Here is an 18,297-nt window from a genome sequence, read left to right as displayed (position 1 = left end):
TGTCTCAACAGAAGGAGAGCAATAGTGGAATATCCCCCGAAGCAGGGGCATTGGAGCATTTTGAGGAAGGGAAGTATGGTCTTTCCCAGAGAAATGAAGACTTGTTTTCTTGGCCATTTCACAGGCTTAGTTGAAAGTGATATAGATGTTTTTGCACAGCTGAATGACAAATTAATAAATTCTGCAGGGCAAGCAGGTTTTGTGTAAGACTGTCTCAAATATGTGTGTTTGTATTTCTGGACACTAGTAGCACCATGGCAGTTCAGTTCTAGCCAGACAAGCCCTGTAGTAATTTGCAAAAGCATCACAAAGACCGTTCAGGCTGTACTGTGCTATATAGCACTCTGGGAAGCTTCACTGGCGTTATCTGCTGATTTTTTTCAGACATCTGAGCTTGTTGTGTAGGAGTTGGCCTTTCGGGATTTCGGCTGCTTTCCAGCAGAGACGTGCATATATTTTTGCAGCTGGCTATGCTGTGTTTTCTGAAATCTGCCCTGCTGGGTGTTTTCCCCATGTTCCACTATTCTAGTGAAAAAATAGTGGATTTAGGGAGGCTGGGAGGGGCATTATATATTGTCTTATTTTATTTCTACTTGATTAGGCATTTAAAGATCTTTAATTTTCAGACAAACCCCAAAACAACCTGATGCAAATTCACTCACTGGCTACCTAGTAGTGACCTAGATCTGATGAATAATTAGCATGGATGAATAATTGTTGGATGGGCCACATAGAAAATTTTTAAAGGTCAGCTAAAAAATAGTGTGACTTATAGAAAGCATTTGCTAAGACCAGCCTGTGTTTCAGTTATTAACAATTTAGAGAGACTTTTCCCTGGAACCTTCTGACTGAGCATTGGCATGAGGCAACAGTGTTGCTGCAGATGGAGATGCTTTGATGTTAGGCGTACCGGTTCAGTTCATTTACATCAGTATAGTTTGCTGTTTTCAGCCTTTTATGTTAGATCAAAAAATGGTTTTGAGGCTCCCGTATATCCACCTATTAAAAAATCAACAACAAAGACACAATCCCCCCTATACTGATTAAATATTTCTAGATCATGCTAGAAGCTGATATCCTAGCGGACATGGCAGGAGCTAGGGATGGGACATAAATACTCGCAGATGTTCAGTGAGGTAATACATCTATATACTTGTTCTGTGTTTTGACATAAATATATAAATGTATTTTTGAACCTTAAACATTTTAATTTTCTAAGTAGAGAAATATTTTTTAGGGAGATCTGGAATCAGTGGAATGTGTAAAAGCGATGAACTTGACTCAATTTTGTGTTGATGCTTAAGCAGGATATAAAGATTGTTAAGTAAAATGGTGTTAAGAAATTTAGTTAGTTTAATTGATATTAAATTAAACATTTAAACTATTTTCAATAACCCCATTGTGAAATGATATCTCAAATTTTCTTAAGAAGCTTAAACACAAGGTAAGAATCGTTCTACACTGGTAGCTGTAAGAGTTAAATCAGTGAGAGTTTTGTCTTCATATCGTGTCTTAGATTACCTAGTGTGATTAAGAATGATACAATATAAAAGCTTTTAACAATTTCTTCTCTATAGCTGAAAAAGTACGCGTACCCACCTTAAAACCTTTCCTCTTCTTGTCCATCTCACATTCTGCCACTAGAGGGTAGTAAAATATTTTCAAGTTTTCCGTGCTTTTTCATTGTCCTTTTATATTTTTTCCTCTTTTTTTTCTTTTCGTTTTAATGTTTGTACTCCTGGAAAAACACATACCTATTTCTGAAAAGATGATTTGCATGGTACCATACTCTCCATCTCCAAATTTTATAACTAGAGGACTCTTCCACTTTTGTTAATAGCACTTCCTTTCCTGCTCTTGTGTGTGTGAAATTGAGTATGTTGGGTATTTTAAAAGGTTTTGATTCAGAGTTTGCTACTATGAGCACCTCAGTCTCTTTTATACTGTCATAACTTGCTGGATTTGCACTTGTGCTTCCACTGAGAAAAGTGTGGGAGAGTGCTTCAGGATTAAATACACATCAGCACTGCTACCGGTTTCCATTCCACACTTGAAAGGTGAACTGTATTTTCAGAACAGTAAAGCCATATGCTGAACTAATGTTGAGGGGTTTTCCAAGTGTTGAATGCATGAGAAACTGGCAGCAGATCACATTCCACAGCAGAGACTGCTGTCCAGGAACTGCTGCTGCTCCTGTCTGCAGAGATCACAGCATATCTCCCATTGCTGTTTGCAATGTGTGAGTGCCCACAAAGGGGAGAGAGGTATATTCAGCTTCTTCACAGCCAGGCAAGCAGCACTGTACAAACATGCAGGTAAGAAATGCCTGCCGTGATCATGGTAGAGGGAAGAAAATAGGCCATATCTGATGGCCAAATGTTTATTAACATTTCCATAGTGAAAAGTCTTTGGCATTGGCATAAGGGCATTGAAAGTGGTCGTTTGGCACAGATATGTGTCAGCTCTCAGTACATGATTTCAAACATAAAATAAAGCTTTTCATATACCATGTTTTGGTTGATAGTATTGGTTCTAAATACAGTCTTCCTTAAATACACTGTTCCTTGAGCAGTAAAAAGGATTGTGCTGTTACTGCAACCCAGTCTGCAAAAAGCTGGAAGTAGTGGGTTCATTTTAGATAGCAATGTGGTGCTCTTATGCCTGTATGCTACCAAAACCAGCAAGGACAGCAGCCTTCGTTGATGGATGCTCAGCAATTCAGAGCTTCCAGGGAGCTAACCCCAACTAAAATATCTCAATGTGGGCATATAAAAAGGAAGACATCAATAGTCTCTTCCAAAAATCTACATTGCATCTGAATTCAGGTTCCTCTGTGTCTGTGCATATTGATATTGAAGTGTCAGAGGATACATTTGGGAGTGTACCTCTAGGTAGTGATGTTCAGTTTTTCTGGCTATTACTGCAATGTTACCCAAGATGGCTGTAGCTGAGCTTAGTCTCCCACTTTTAACTATTTTATAGAGGTAAGTAATGATAATGAAGGAGAATGGAAAGGGAAAGAACTCTATGGATATCAATGAAATTTCTATTTCTTGTTTTCTGCTATTATTACTATCATTGGCAATTCATATATATTACTGTTACATATATTACTGTTGGAGCAAAAATTATTAACATATTCTGTGGAAATGTGACTGCGTCATGTGATTCTACTTGTAACAGGACATCCAGTATAATCACATTACTACAAACTGCCTAGTTTACATGGTATACAAGATGGCTACATTTTTGCAAAAGTACTTTCTACTGTTTGATGTACAACATGTGCAACTGATATACATGCACATAAGAATGCTTCATACTGTGTATACATAAAAATACAGTTTTATAGATATAGTTAATGTGTAATTTGTCACTGGAGGTAAATATCTATTGACTTACACTAGTTGAATTTTGTTTCAACAATGCACGATGTTTGTATACAGGTTCACTGCCATTAGGATTTCTTTTCTCCCTAGCTTAAGCAACTATTCAGGTAAGTAAAGGAAGTAGAATTCTTGATCACAGTATCCTGAAAATACTGTTTCTCACTGGGTAGTGTTCCTCAGTATAAGGCTGGGATACATTTCATAATTGAAGTATAACTTCCAGTGAGAAGTGTCAGCTCTAATTTACATTTTAGTGGTGGCGTTCTTTCCCTTAAACATCATGTTAACAATTCTTCTGTCGGCCTTTTATTTCCTAGGTTTTCAGTAACTCAAAGTAAAATTCCATAATGATGTCATTAAAGCATATATTGCAAACTATGTAGTATTGATATTTTACTTGCACTTTAGCTGAAAAAATATAGATGTCTTAATCGACAGTTTTAGCTCCAGTAATTCCAAGCTGTAAGGTACTATCTGATTTTTCATTCTTCTTTGATCTTCTATATTTGCATTTAATAACAATTATTCGAATAAATGAACATGTCCCCTTCTACAAATATTGGGTTTCTTGAATTGCATACAAAATTTTGTACACTGCTGAACAGTATTTTGACTGTACTAAGTTTACATTGATGCAGTCTTTGATGAGAATGTTAATTGTAGGAAAGAAATATGAAAGGGACTCTCATCTGAGAAAAGGCTTTGCTGCATACAGGTGTAATTAGTCTGCCTTACAGTACATAGGAAGAAACACTGTGATTCTTGGGTGTTATTGCAATTTTTGTGGGGTCTGGTAGCTGAGCACAGAAATAGAATATTCTATTGTAAATTAAGTTACCCTTCTTTAGCCTTCAGCTGCCAGAATTAGTCGTTTGTCTTGCTTTTTTGTTCATTGACTGACCAAATTCTCTTTTCTCAATGACTTCTGAATTATTTTGCAAAGCTTTTTTGACTGCTTTATCTCCCATTTCATTTTCTTTAATATCTGCACAGTCTGGAATCTATACAAAAATGACATTGTTGCTGTGACATATTACCTTATTATAGACATCAGTAATTTCCAAAGCTGTTCCTACTCTAGTGATTGAAATTTCCAGGATGATATCAACAGCACTTGAAAGATCTGGAAAAGTGACAGATTGTAAAGGTTGTACTTTAGCAATCTAATTCAGTGCCATCAGGATAGCAAATAACTCAGCAGTATAACCAGATAACGAATCTAACTGGCTGCTTCAACCTAAATTCAAACATATGAGGCTACTAAATCCTAGCCCACAATGATCTCTGGAATGGAAATGGAAAACAAAACAGCAAAGATTAATACAAAAATAAAGCATTGATTACCATGCAATGATTGCAGAGAAATTTTTAGCCAAGTAAAGTTTTGCAGAGAAGGCAGAACAGTGCAACAAAACTTCAAAGTAAAATAAAATGTTTGGAGGCCTGATTGTGCTGGCATACTATTCTCACATCACCAGCTCTTAGAACTCTTTAGAAGCTGGGCTGAATGATGGTTTTGCTTTTTGCTTCTGCCCTTCTAAAATAAATATTGTAGGAAATGCTGCTTTGTATTCCTCAGGAATTAAAACCTTAGGTGCTGTTTAAAAGTAGTTCACACTCTGACATACTTTAGGCAAGGAAATTTAAAGCCTTTAACCCTTCACCTCTGTATTAATTGCAGCACACCAGTTTAAATATGATATGACTGTCCTCTGCAATTGTTTCAAATCCAAACAAATTGTTAAAACAGTTCATCATCTCTTCCTGTTTTTTTCCCTAAAGTCTCTTAATTTTTAAACTGCCAACAATGAAATTGCTTCCTGTCCTGGGTTCAGCAGTAGCAGTCATTTTTTCTCCTTCTTGGTAGCTAGTGTAGTGCAGTGTTTTGACTTTCAGCTCGGGAACAGAGCTGATAACAAGGATGTTTTGGTTTGGCCAAGGACTTTGTGAGCCTCATGCTCTGCCAGGGGGGAGGGGAAGCCAGGAGGAAGCAGAGACAGGACACCTGACCCAAACTGACCAAAGAGGTATTCCATACCACAGCACATCATGCCCAGGATGTAACTGGGAGTTAGCCGGAAGGGCTGAGAGACTGCAGGGTTGGAGGAGGTATCGGTCGGTGCTTGGTTGGGCTGAGGGGGGCAAGTTATCGGTCGGCTGGTGGGGAGGTGTTGTATTCCCTTGTTATTTCCTTTATCATTATTATCATTAGTGGTAGCAGTAGTGATCTGTGTTATACCTTAGTTACTAAACTGTTCTTATCTCAACCCGTGGGAGTTGCATTCTCTTCGATTCTCCTCTCCGTCCCTCTGGGAGCAGGGGGAGGGCAAGAAAGGGGGGGAAGTGAGTGAACGAGTTGCCTGACTGGGTTTAAACCACGACACTTCCTTATGATCATAAATCCCACAGCTGCTTGATTCACTTTATTCGCCTACTTCACTGTCCCTGCAAATACTTCTTTGCATCCTTTAAGTATCTGGTTTTCTACCATATGAGGTTCAAAAATAATTTCTGTGCTACAATAAGGAGCTTCCTTACATAGTCACTTCTTAAACTGTGCCTTATCCACATCTTCATGTGGTATCAGTCTTTCTAGTCTGGGATTGCTCACTCCTACAAGGAGAGTTTCTTTTCAGTAAGGAAAATGTTGATCCTTTCATGAAACAATCTATAAACTATTACCCAATATCCATATCACTGCAAATGTTGAACAGACATGATCATGACAGCCACTTCGAAAGTCTGATGAGTCATTTGGTTTAATTCATGCAGTTATTCCTGAGTAGCCAACCTTTACTAAAGAAATGATAATGGAATGTCATGTCAAACCATTAAGACCAACAAAGATCAGCTTGCAGAGCTAAACATTTGACAAATACATGCAGATAATTTAAGTAAAAATTTTAGGGTTTAGAAAGTGAATTCTTTCTTCATTTCCCAGAAGCCTATTGATGTATTTTTACTTCTTTATTCTTTCATTGTTCAATTACTAAACTGAATTTGATGGCCATGAGATAAGTCATTATTCAGTCATTCCTCTAAATATTTAAATTCTGCAGTAAATGTCATTTTTCGTTATTATTAGAGATGGAGGTAATGAATTTTCAGTAACTTGAAAGCGTTCATAGATAATTTAAATTGCCCACTTCTGTGAATACCTGACCTGAAAATTACCCTATGCTTTTGCTGAAGTTAGACTAGGAAATGTTGTGTGTTCTTCAGTTCTGACGTTTCATTATCTTGTCATGTTCTGATATACAGTGGAAGAAGTAGCAGTTTTAAAGCAACGCTTAAGTATATATGATGTTCTACATTTATCTCTCTCTTTTTTTCCTTAGCATCTAATAGGTGGTCTTTCAGTTATGTAGGAACATTAGGATATATCGGAATGCGCATTTTCAAAGTAGAATACCTTAATTCATTGACATGATGTCCATTCCTCACACAGTCCACACCTTCAGTTGGCTATTGTTACTCTGATTTGATCCCTTTATTTGGAAAGCATATTTACCAAAGTGCTGCTCTCCTGCCCACAGTATGTGTTGGAGAATTAAGAAACTTACAGCTATGTATGAGTGTTAAACCGTATTTTAAAACAATATCACGGGCAAGTTTGTCCCTTTTTAAACAGGGTATTATAGCATTTCTGTGTCTAAATACAACACATAAAGTTCCTTATTACTGAATGCTTTATTAACATCAGAAGACAGTCTTGTGACATGATCTATGGTTGATTGATTTGCCTGAAAGCCACTCTAATACTGAGGAAGAAGATTATTCATCTCCAGAAAGAATGACAGTCAACAATAAATCATTTCCTCTATCTTCTTACATAGCGATGAAGTTAAGGCTATCAGATGATAAGAACCTAAATCAAAGTATGATCAGTCCTTTTTCTTTTTTCTTTGTTTCTTTTTTTTTTTATTGACTAGGAAATGCATAAGATTGCTTTCCTATTTCTTATCAACCTAATGCTAAAAACATAATCACTGCAGATATGATGAGCTATCAGAAATTTAAACACATTAGGAACATGGCCTTTTCCTACCTTAAGGGTTTAGTTTTTACTTAAGATCGTTTTACCATGTGCTTCATAACCTAGAATGCTTATGACATGAACCAGATTTAAGGTATGCTTTCTACAATACCAAGGTTGAAAGTGTGGTTTAATAGGGTGTGGTTTTGTTTGGGTGATGGTTATTTTTGAGCTCCTTCACTGAAAGATGATGGTGATCCAGTAGTTAGAATATTTATGGAATGTTTTAATTTCTTTGTGCTTACATTGCTTTTGAATTTCCACATGTGTATTTCTTCCTTCCTATGCTATGACTCTGTTACGATATCCCATAGAATTGCCAAGGTAGAAAAGCTGCAGCAGCATATTTTCTGAGAATATCAAATGCTAGGTATAAGTCAGACTTGCTGTCCTCAGGGAGAAGTGTTCAAGTGTGAATGAAATCCTGAATTTCAGATGAATTCAGGATTTTTAGATCTTATATGAAAGAAGGATTACTCAGTTTTGAATGTTTTGATATCTGGCTGGCCATGACTGCTCAAACAGCAAAGGAACAAGATCCATGATCAGGGAACACATTTAATAATTGAATGGTCTGTTGCTAGATTGTGAGGATCCCCTGGGTAAATCTGTTCATGCACTCTTGGGGTTTGGGGAACTACAATTTGGATTATAAAAGATACAAATAGTAATATTATTATTCATTTTTTAGTATCATCACATTCATTTCTCAAACCACATTATTCTTGCTGTTACTTATTATGAAGTAGGTTAAACATTAGATTTCCTGGTACACATAGTAGTCTCCTCAAATTAAGCCATGAAAATACGTGGACTTCAATTTTACAGCCCCTTCAGGATGTGTGCTGTATGGATTTTATACAAGAAGCTTTTGGCACTTAGATTTGTCAGTGCAAATCTGTGCAAGCTTATATTGCATCTGTAGCTTTTTCTATGTATTTTATTCTATTCAAGATGAAGTGTATAAATGGAGAAGAGAGAACAAAAAAAAAAACAGTAAAAATTCATCATAACAAGAAATTTACCAAAGCAACATGCTAGGTACCAAGCTCATTAACTAGATGTAAAATTTTTGGCTTAATATGCACTGACTTTTTTAATGTCAGGTGGTTTCCATTGTTATTTTTAGTGGCATAAATGTTTTCCATATATGCCAATGAATTTCTGATACGTTGAAAATACTTCTAATTATTAAGTAGGTAACTGAAGTAGAGGCTGAAATGGCATTCAGGTGTGTCAGAGTTAGCATGTAGCCCCACCCAGTGATTTTTTCAGTCTTTTTTAGCAGAATTAGCTGCTTGTGTTTTCCTTGCGTTCTAGGTTTGCAGTTTCATCCATTAAGCCAAGTGAAGGGTTTTCAGTACTTGCAACCAAACTTGTTGGGAGTTGTTTGTGAACAGACAGCACCTGATACACAAATTACTGAAAAAAGTGGAACTTGTGCTAACCATAAAATCAAGATTGGCTGATACTTTTGCTCCCAAGCCTTTTCATCTCGCCTTACTATTTAGTAATGGCAATAACAACATCTCTTTCTTACAAGGTTTTTGAAAACTAATAGAAGCAGCATTTGTGAAGCATGCAAATATCATGGTAATGACTATCAAGTAAATTAATAGCACTATCTGTAGAGCCTAGTTTGACTAGTTTGCAACAAGCGTAATGTCTCAATTTGAATTGGAAGTACAGGATAATATATTGCATCACTACTTATAAGTTTGGGTTCGTCCAGTCTGTGTCCTTAGTGCTGCAGGACTACTGGGGCAAGTGAAAGAAAGGGGTCTTTAGTCACCTTTATTTTTACTAATAAATGAATAGTGGTTTATGAGTACCAAACTAATCAAGTAAGATGAATCTCACCACCTCTGATTTCTCAAGAAAATCTATTGAGTTACAGCTGAAAAAATTAAAGCTTGAAAAAGTATCTGTATTTTATTGATAGATGTAATACTTGTCATTTGCCTGTGCAACTGCACAGTTCTTTTCCTAAAATGTAAAGAAAAACACAAATATATAGTGATATAGTGATAAAACATAACAAAGTGATTTTCAACAAAAGATCTGCCATTTCATAGCAACTTGGAAGTCTTAATTTGCAACTTTTTTAGCTTTTTTTTGGCATCTAGGCAGAATTGTAAGTAGTTTCGCTATGACATTAAGAGCAGCATAATTTTCCAAATGGCTTCCTGTAAGCAAAATGATTTAACAGTGTATCTGAGAAACTGTAAAATCATTTTGCATGAGTGTCTCTGTTTCTCCATATCATGGAAGATGGAGCAAAATGTGATAGTCATTTCTATTTTTAAGAAATGTGAAAAATAAATTCTCAAATAAGGAGCTTGACAAATGCAGTGAAGTCTCCCTGTGCAGCTGTACAGCTTTTAGCAAGTCCTTCAATCCACCAATAAATCTTTTTTTTCTTTATGCCAAAGAATTTGCTGGAGAGAGGAGAGGAACCAGTGCTGTTCCTTAAACAATTCATGCATTTCTTGTCTTACATCATAAAAAAAAGATAGCTGGGAGGAGATCCAAGAAAGAATATTGACTCAAAATAAGAAAAAAATGCATTAATTCACCTTTTTAATATTGTTAATCTCTCAGTCACGAGTACATACATCCCTATTTTCATAAAATTTAGATAAATTTATATTGCATTTACTGTTGACTCCATTGTTTGAATTTAGTGCCAACATACTTGTTCTTTGCTGCCTTCCAGATTGTGGTGTTGTGGTGTTTGTTGTTTAGTGGGAGTTTTTCTTTGTTTTGCCTTTTTTTTTAAAAAAGGCATAAGCATTTCTGACAGAATTCTACCATCACCATTTCTATATCTTTTTTTTTTTTTTTCCAAGTCCTTACTATGGCCTTTAGCTAACCCAAATAATTAAGAGGTTCTTGGTAGTGTTACTGTTTTGCTTTTCTTCTTTAAAAATCTTTATTGGTTTTACATCCCAAAAGCTTTATTGAGGTTTTGATTTTTCTTACTTGACTGTTGTAAACCCACTTAGCATTGCCTGAGCAAGTGCAACTAATTAACATCAAAGGGATATTGTTATTCATTATCGTTCTATGATCAGTCATGTATACCATATATGCTGAATTGGCTTTTTTGAATCTCATTCAGTATGCTTACTTTAAGTTTCTTACAGATTGCTTCTTCATTTGCACAGTACTACAGAAGTTAATATGCAAATGCATTTAAGTGGAAAATTACTTCTTCCTGAAGAACCATCAGACCTGTCTATTGGCATTTTCTATAAAATACATACACAAATATTTCACTGCTAACAGGCAAAGCCTGCCTATGCTGCTTTATTTGCATGCTCCCTCTTGACTACTAGGTTCATGATCAAAACCCAACCTGCAAATTTCTGCTAGAGTTAATTTAGTCTCATAGGGATCTGGTTTCCTTACATGTGTCACTATTGCTTATTGAGAATCTATAGACAGACAAAGGGCTACATAGATGCCCTGGCCATTTTCGATTACCCAGTCATCACAGACACTCTTGTACTGCCATTCTGTCTGTGCAGAATATGCTTTCTGGTTCCTGAAGTCAGGAATTCCATCAACACTGCAGAAAATGTCTCATCTCTGAAAAAAAACCTTGAAACTGTAATTCTGTAGATTTTTATTTCTGTCAGGTGTCATAGAACTATAGTATAGTTTGGGTTGGAAGAGACCTTAACGATCATCTGGTTCCAGCCCCCCTACAAAATAGGTCTGTTCCCAGTAGTGTAGACATTTAAATATAATTTTGATTCTCATAATTGAGAAGGGGGTATGAATCATGCAGAAATGCTACATAAGAATTCTCAAAAGTTAATGTTTAATTTTACATTGGAAATGGCTTTCCTGCCATTTCATGGAATCATTTGTGTCTCATGGCATATGCAAGTGTCAACTACAAGCATAGAAATCAAAACAGTTTTTAGTTAGAAGTGATGTGAATATATATGAAACTTTTGCCTGAATTTCCAGCATGTATATGTAATAGCTTTATATTTTTATGCCTCTTTAATGTCCTAAAGTTTCTTGGAAGTTTATTTATGTGTTGTCGATATATTTATGACTATGGGTGTTCTGTGAGGTCTTTGTCATAGCCCATAAGAAATGGCACTTTTCTGTTCTAAAATTGATATCATGTTACATGCCACAGAATGTTCTGAATTTTGTGGGCACTTTTGCAATAACTGGCAAGAATGTCTTTTGTGCTATGGTGGTACAAATGTTGGTTTGGGGGTGTATCTGCTTCCTGTGAAAAAATAGGATTTTTGACATTTAATTTGGTATCAAGTCAGGCAGAAACCATGTGATTTAATTTTTTTTTTTAAGGCCAAAAGAAGGTGCAGTGTACGTGTATTAATGATGACTTTCTAATTTTGTCTGGAAAAAAAAAAGAAAAAAATAATCGTGGCATGCTTTACTTTCAGACAGTTGTAGAAGAGAGGTACTAAATGTACTTTTATTTAAATGTGGGTACATCAGTAGGGCTAGTTAAAATTACAGAGGCATCTCTGTTCTGGAGATCGACTGGTTTGTTGAAAAATTTGAGAGCCTGGTATGGATCAGAAATAAATAGCCATATGCTTTTTTTTTTTTTTTTTTTTAATATCGGTATATGACCCCCCCCCAAAATCAGTGTTGTATCATTACTTTCTTGAATCTAAATGGTTACCAAAGAGAATGAAAACAAATCGATTTTTATAAACATGATCCCAACTTTTGAAGAAGCCAGATGTATTAATATATTATGTTTAATACCTAAACTATGTGTCCAGTCATTGAAGTTGTAATCTGTGAAAAGTTGCAGGTAAAACACTACACTCATAAATACATCAAAACTTTTGCAAGGCTGTGAACCAGTATTGCTCAGTTAGCTACGAGGGGGTTTGACTATCATTAACTCCAGGATGCTTTTTTACTTAACCCTGCTCTCGCTTTTTTCCCCTGTGGTCTTGCGCTCTTTTGTCGCATTAGAATGAACCGATTGTTCTTTCTGTTTACCACCTCCTCTTCTCATTCAGTCTCTGGAGTTGGGTGTCATAACCTGACTTCACTAATGTCTTTTAATATGAAAACCAGCAGAGTGTGGGCATCTTGATCCTCCCCTTTCCTGTTTGTAGATCTTTTTGTACAGTTTGTCTTTGCTCTCTGATGTGGGCTTCTGCAATCACAGTGTTAAGTTCCTCTGGCAGTTACAGCTTGCCTTAGGCATTTCTTCCATGTCATCCACTGCATCCCATTGAAACGGAACTTTTCATCTCCACCAGGGATGTGTTTCACCCGGTGTAGTTAGGGTGAGTATTGGGTTTTTTTTCTGGTGTGTTGTGGTTTAACCCCAGTAGTCAGCTGAGAATCACACCGCCACTTGTTCACTCCTCCTTGGCAGGATGGGGGAGAGAATGGAAAGGGTAAAAGTGAAAAATCTCATGGGTTGAGTTGTAAAGGTAAAGAAAAGGCTCTGTGAGAAACCAAAGTAGGACATGGAATTCATTCACTACTCACCATAGACAGACAGGTGTTCAGCCATCTCCAGGAAAGCAGGAGTCCATCACGCAAATGGGTGACGTGGGAAGACAAAATACCATCATTCTGAACATGTCACCCCCTTCCTCTTTCCCCCAGCATTATATGCTGAATATGATGCCATATGGTATGGATGTCCCCTGGGTCAGTCAGAGTCAGCTGTCCCAGCTGTGTCCCCTCCCAGCTTCTTGTGCCCACCCCCCCCCGGTTAGTAAACAGAGACTCAGATAAGCCCTTTATTTTCCAATTCTAGATACTGCATCAATATTCAGATCTTTTTATTCTGCTTGTTAGAACATACATTACACCACGGTACTGTCATTACCATTTACATAAACTAGTCTCTCTGTATTCCCAGTTGAGAAGACTACAACACTGGTATCTCACTTAGCTAAGTTACCAGTCACACATTCTAGGCAGTTAGAAGATAAGGCTTACTGTGTGATTTGCCTAGCAGCTCCTTCCTTTAAGACACCATTTCTTCATCTATTATTGGTTAGTTTGTCTTCAGTATGTAATGTCAATCTACATGGTATGTAAATCATCTCCCCCCCTCTTCTTTTTTTAACACAGCATGGAATAAGTTTGAAACTAATTTCAAGTCATGACTAATATTAAATTCATATTCTCATCTTTCGTATTAATTCTTCTTGCAAGTTTGCCATACATGCAAGCATAATCACACATGCTCTGGGAAAGCAGGTGAACTAGAAACAATTAATGACTTTGACATGTATACACTTGTTCCTTAGCCAGGCTACATTCAGGAACAAAAAATAACCAGAGAAGAGGAAACGCATAAGGAAAACAAATTCATAGCAAATTCAACACTTGGATTTATAACTAGGATGAAGATTGGACAATCTGCTGTATTTGTATCTATAAAGCTGCATAGAAGAATGCAGGTGACTCGTGTGCCATTATTGTATCGCTTACGGAAATGCACAAACATAAGGACCAGAGTATCAATGACAGGTTTTAATGTTTACATAAATTCTGCATCATTATACCTTGAAATGTTCCCTCTTGAAGGAATACGTAAAGGTCAGGATGTAAAAGAGAGACATTTCCCTAAAGAGCAATAAAGACTGCTGTGATATTAGAAAGGCTCACAGAAAGAATGAACAAGTGCATCCCCAGCTGAACATTTAGGTACCATTTACATTGAACAGTTTGTACCAATTTAGATGATAAAAATGAGTGGCAGGCTTACCTGAGAATATGCAGGAAGAGGTCCAACAACTCCAGATGTGCACTTAGTACCAAAGAAAACAGACTTTGTTGCTAAGTTTATATGAAGATTGGCTCTTTTGGACTTTTGGTAGTAAAATCTGCAGAAACTCCATAGACAGTTGCTCCTATTCAGTTGTAAATTCACGCAGACACACATATATACATAGCCAAAGTTTCAAAGGACTAAGTTTCTACTCACACTTAAACACAATGGCTGATTTTGTATTACCTCCCAATATTCTTACCTTTTAAACAGCCTTAAACAAAGGCCTGGACTTCGCATAGACAGAATAATTTTGAATGCAGTGGGCTTTTTCAATTGGATGGGGGTGTTTTGTGAAAGTCGGTGGTCAATTAAAAATACACGTTTTCAGTGGCAGGGGGCAAAGCATAAGTTAATTTTTTTTATTTCCTGTAATAGTAGAATTTCAAAATTAACGGGCCAGTTAAAGCCTGTAAGAATAATATAGAACTAAGCATTACTGGCACTGGGAGGATTTGCACTCCAGTTCTTGTTAGTGCTGTCTGCCTTTGCCAGACTTCATCCCTTACAGAGACTGAGGCTTCATGCAGCTTAGTCTGAAATTAACAGTTAGAAATGCCGATTAACATAAATATACTGTCTCTCACTTGTATGGCCTTTTGCAAAAAGGTAGCATCCCCTACTAAAAATGAAAGATTGTTCCAATTGAAAATTGAAAACTTCTTTGTCTATATTAGAAATGATGAAGAAGTAAGAAAAAACATTGTGAATAGTATTGCTGTCTTCCTGTAAGACAGGCCACATAATAGCATCAGGGGGTGGAAATAAAGATGAAAGAAACTTTTCTTATTCAGTACAAATTTTACTTCTTTTTCACATATACTTAAATGTGGGTCATGGGAACCTGCATTAGAATTTTAATAGTTTACAAGTAAGAGTTGACATATGAAACAAGCGTGTGCCAACTTTCATGCAGTTATGCACGTCATGTGGACTTCTTTTACATTTAAGGCCAAAATGCTATCATTAGTAATAATTTAGTAACTCTTTCACCAGGTAGAGTTTACCAGTATTTTTGTTGAAATTAAGTTTAAATGTTTTTAATGGATCACAAAAATGCACACATGCCAGTGCTATAAAAACAAGAACCTTTGTGCTCAATCAACTTGCTGTCTGTACAAGGAGTGCTGCTTCTTAATGTGGAAAAAGTGAAAAGGGAATCAGCTATCTTAAACATTTTAATTGTCATAAAAATCCAGTATTAAAGATGGTGCCTATTTAGTCTTTTTCAGTTTTCTGTAAGTTTGGAGTAAGTCATCTTCTATTTTGCACTCACTGAAAAATGTAATTTGACATTTTTAAAATTAAAACCATCATGGTATTTAAAGATGAACTTAAGCTCTACTAATTCCATTAAACTGCAGGCTGCCAATGAGTTATAAAGTCTAATTAATCATTTTGTCAGCTTTGCCTTCTGAAGCTAGTCAATATAAATTTGAATAAATAGGAAACTGTTGACCCAGGCACCTCTGGATGTTCTGAATAAAGATGTACCAGTAGTAAAATACTCTTTAACTGCTCCATATTTTAACTGCACATAGTATGTACAAATACAGCAGGGAATTGTTCAGTACTAACATACAGGCATGGTGCTGAAGTCTGAATTTAAATTATCTGCAGTGATAAATAAAGCAATATGTGTAGTAATTTCTTATATTTCATCTAGACATAGTGGTTTTGAGGATAAAAACTTTTTAGTCAAAGTTTGTTGCTGACACTGCAGTGTGACATGTCAGATCAGGTTGCATCAATAGAGCCATGTTATGTAAAAGTAATGAAATGTGACTGATAGAACCCAAGATACTGTAACATACTGTAACATAATGTGTCAGCATTTCTTTAATGGAGCCTTTCAGGAATGCTTTTTGGCAAAATACCTTAAAAAAATTAGTTACAAAAAGTGATGAGGAGATATAAAATATCTGCACTCAGGTGCGGCAGTAAACACATTAAATAATCTACATGAAAATTATTTCCAGTAATTTCATAAGACACATTTGATCTGTAAAGTTACAACAATGAAGTATCTGCATCATCCCAGATAATTCTGTAACTATTTTTAATGAAATTGATTTCCTGATCCTGCACAAGAATAAAAGTTTTCCTGTTTGATACATGATTAAGTTGTCATGCCCATGTTGTTGGAAGTTCTCTCTGTCTAATAGAAAGAGCTTGTATTTCACTAATACATTCTTAACAATCTGGGAAACCTCATTTTAATTTAAAAAACAAAAATCCATGTTCCTAGAACCAGAATGATTATTTACTTTTGTGTAGGTCAGATTGCATCTTTTTCTTACTATCTCATGGAGACTTTGAACCTGAAAGCTACTGCATTCTGTGGAGGATGTGACATATAAAACACCATTACCACTGACATCCTTCTTCTGAGAATGAAAGACGGTGAACTGTTTGTCTTCAGCAGATTAACAGGGAAGGTTGTTTTTGTTTGTCTGACTGGTCAAGGACAATTTACAGTTCAGTTACTCTGAAGGAAAGACTTGTTGATTTGAGAGCACTCCTATTATAGCTCCAGGTAGAGGATGATAGATTTAGCTGTCACTGTGATAAACTGCAGCCTATACGCTTGCAATACACAAAATAAATAAAACACTAGTAGATCTGTTTGGTTCAGCTACTTAACAGCAAGTGCTGGCATGAGGTTGTAGGCTACTTTAGTGAAGGTACCAAGGATTTAAATGTTCCCTTTAGTCCAAACATACCTTGAGCTTTCTGAGAATATATATACCTGATAAGAGAAAAAAAGAATAAAAAAGATAAAAAAAGAAAAAACAACAACCCCACAACATTTTCTCTGCACAAATTACTTTTTAATCCTGGTAGGTCAGTAGTAAAACTTGTACTTCCTACAAAACACTCCTACTTTTGTTCTTATACTTGCACATGGTAGACCGTTGTCTCTAGAATAGCCTCTCTTGGATGAACCACTGTACCAGAGTGCACAAATTTTCTTATAGGTTTAATTGATCTATTTGTTCAGTAGGTTATTTTCTGGTTGGATAGTACCCTTGATAGCCATCATCATTCCATTAGAGCAGTCTTGTCAATTTTTAATTACTTATCATTTCTTTTAAGATAGATTCGATATCTATAGTGACTCCTGGTTTATTTAGTAGTGGGGATTGTTTGCTATAGCACTAAGCTTTAATAGGAATTTTCTGCTCTGTAATGTTCAGTTTTATTATTTTTCTCTTGGTGACATGGGATAAACCACTGCTAGCAGGACTAATTCCATCATATTTTAGGCAATTATACCACTCTACAAATTTACATTTTAAATTAAAATTCATACACTTAAGAACAACTATTAAAACTAGAAATAAGTCAATAAAAACTTATATTCACCTTGCACTTTTCTGCACATCTAATTCCATGCTCCCTTGTGCAGGGAGGATGTATATGCTGATCTAGAATTTCCCAATGCGTTGTGATACAAATAAATAACTGTAATACGAGCATGTCTGCTGTACCTGCATACCTGCTGATGTTTAATTCAGTAGGGTTAGAAATTGAAAATGGAGAAAAAATTATGTTCAAACCCAACATTTAAATTCCATTTTTCCTAAAGGTATGGTGTTAAAAAAACTCTCCAAGCAAGGTTAAAGCAATTAAAGCAAATGTTTGTATGTAAGACATGAATAATATGTGGTATAGAAAATACCATCTGGAGAAAAGAACAAAGCCAATTGACAGCTTCGAGTCTGTAGTTAGCGGCTCTGAGCGCTGCCCACAGTAACAGCACATCTCTTTGTTCCATCTAGTGGTTACGTCGAGAATGTTCATGGTCATATTATTTTCATCTTGCAGGTCAAGCAACAGAGATGAGATCTAGATTGAGAGATCATATGTTTAGCTTCAGTATGCTTTACTTCCAGAAGCAATTACATAGTTTTTTTGTTTTCAGGATCAGTTTGGGTTGGTTTGGGTTTAGGTTTGTTTGTTGTTTTTTTTTTTTTTAAGAGATTTGCAAAAATAGCTGAGAAGTTAATGGCAACACTTAAAACACTCCATGAGTTTCCCTCTGGGTGAAGACCATGCAAATCTTTTGT

This window comes from Pezoporus flaviventris, unplaced genomic scaffold (genome assembly GCF_033815535.1).
Source record: "Pezoporus flaviventris isolate CSIRO_AGI_PZ_B2104156 unplaced genomic scaffold, CSIRO_AGI_Pfla_v1 ptg000005l, whole genome shotgun sequence".
NCBI lineage: Eukaryota > Metazoa > Chordata > Aves > Psittaciformes > Psittacidae > Pezoporus > Pezoporus flaviventris.
This window is presented reverse-complemented; position numbering follows the sequence as displayed.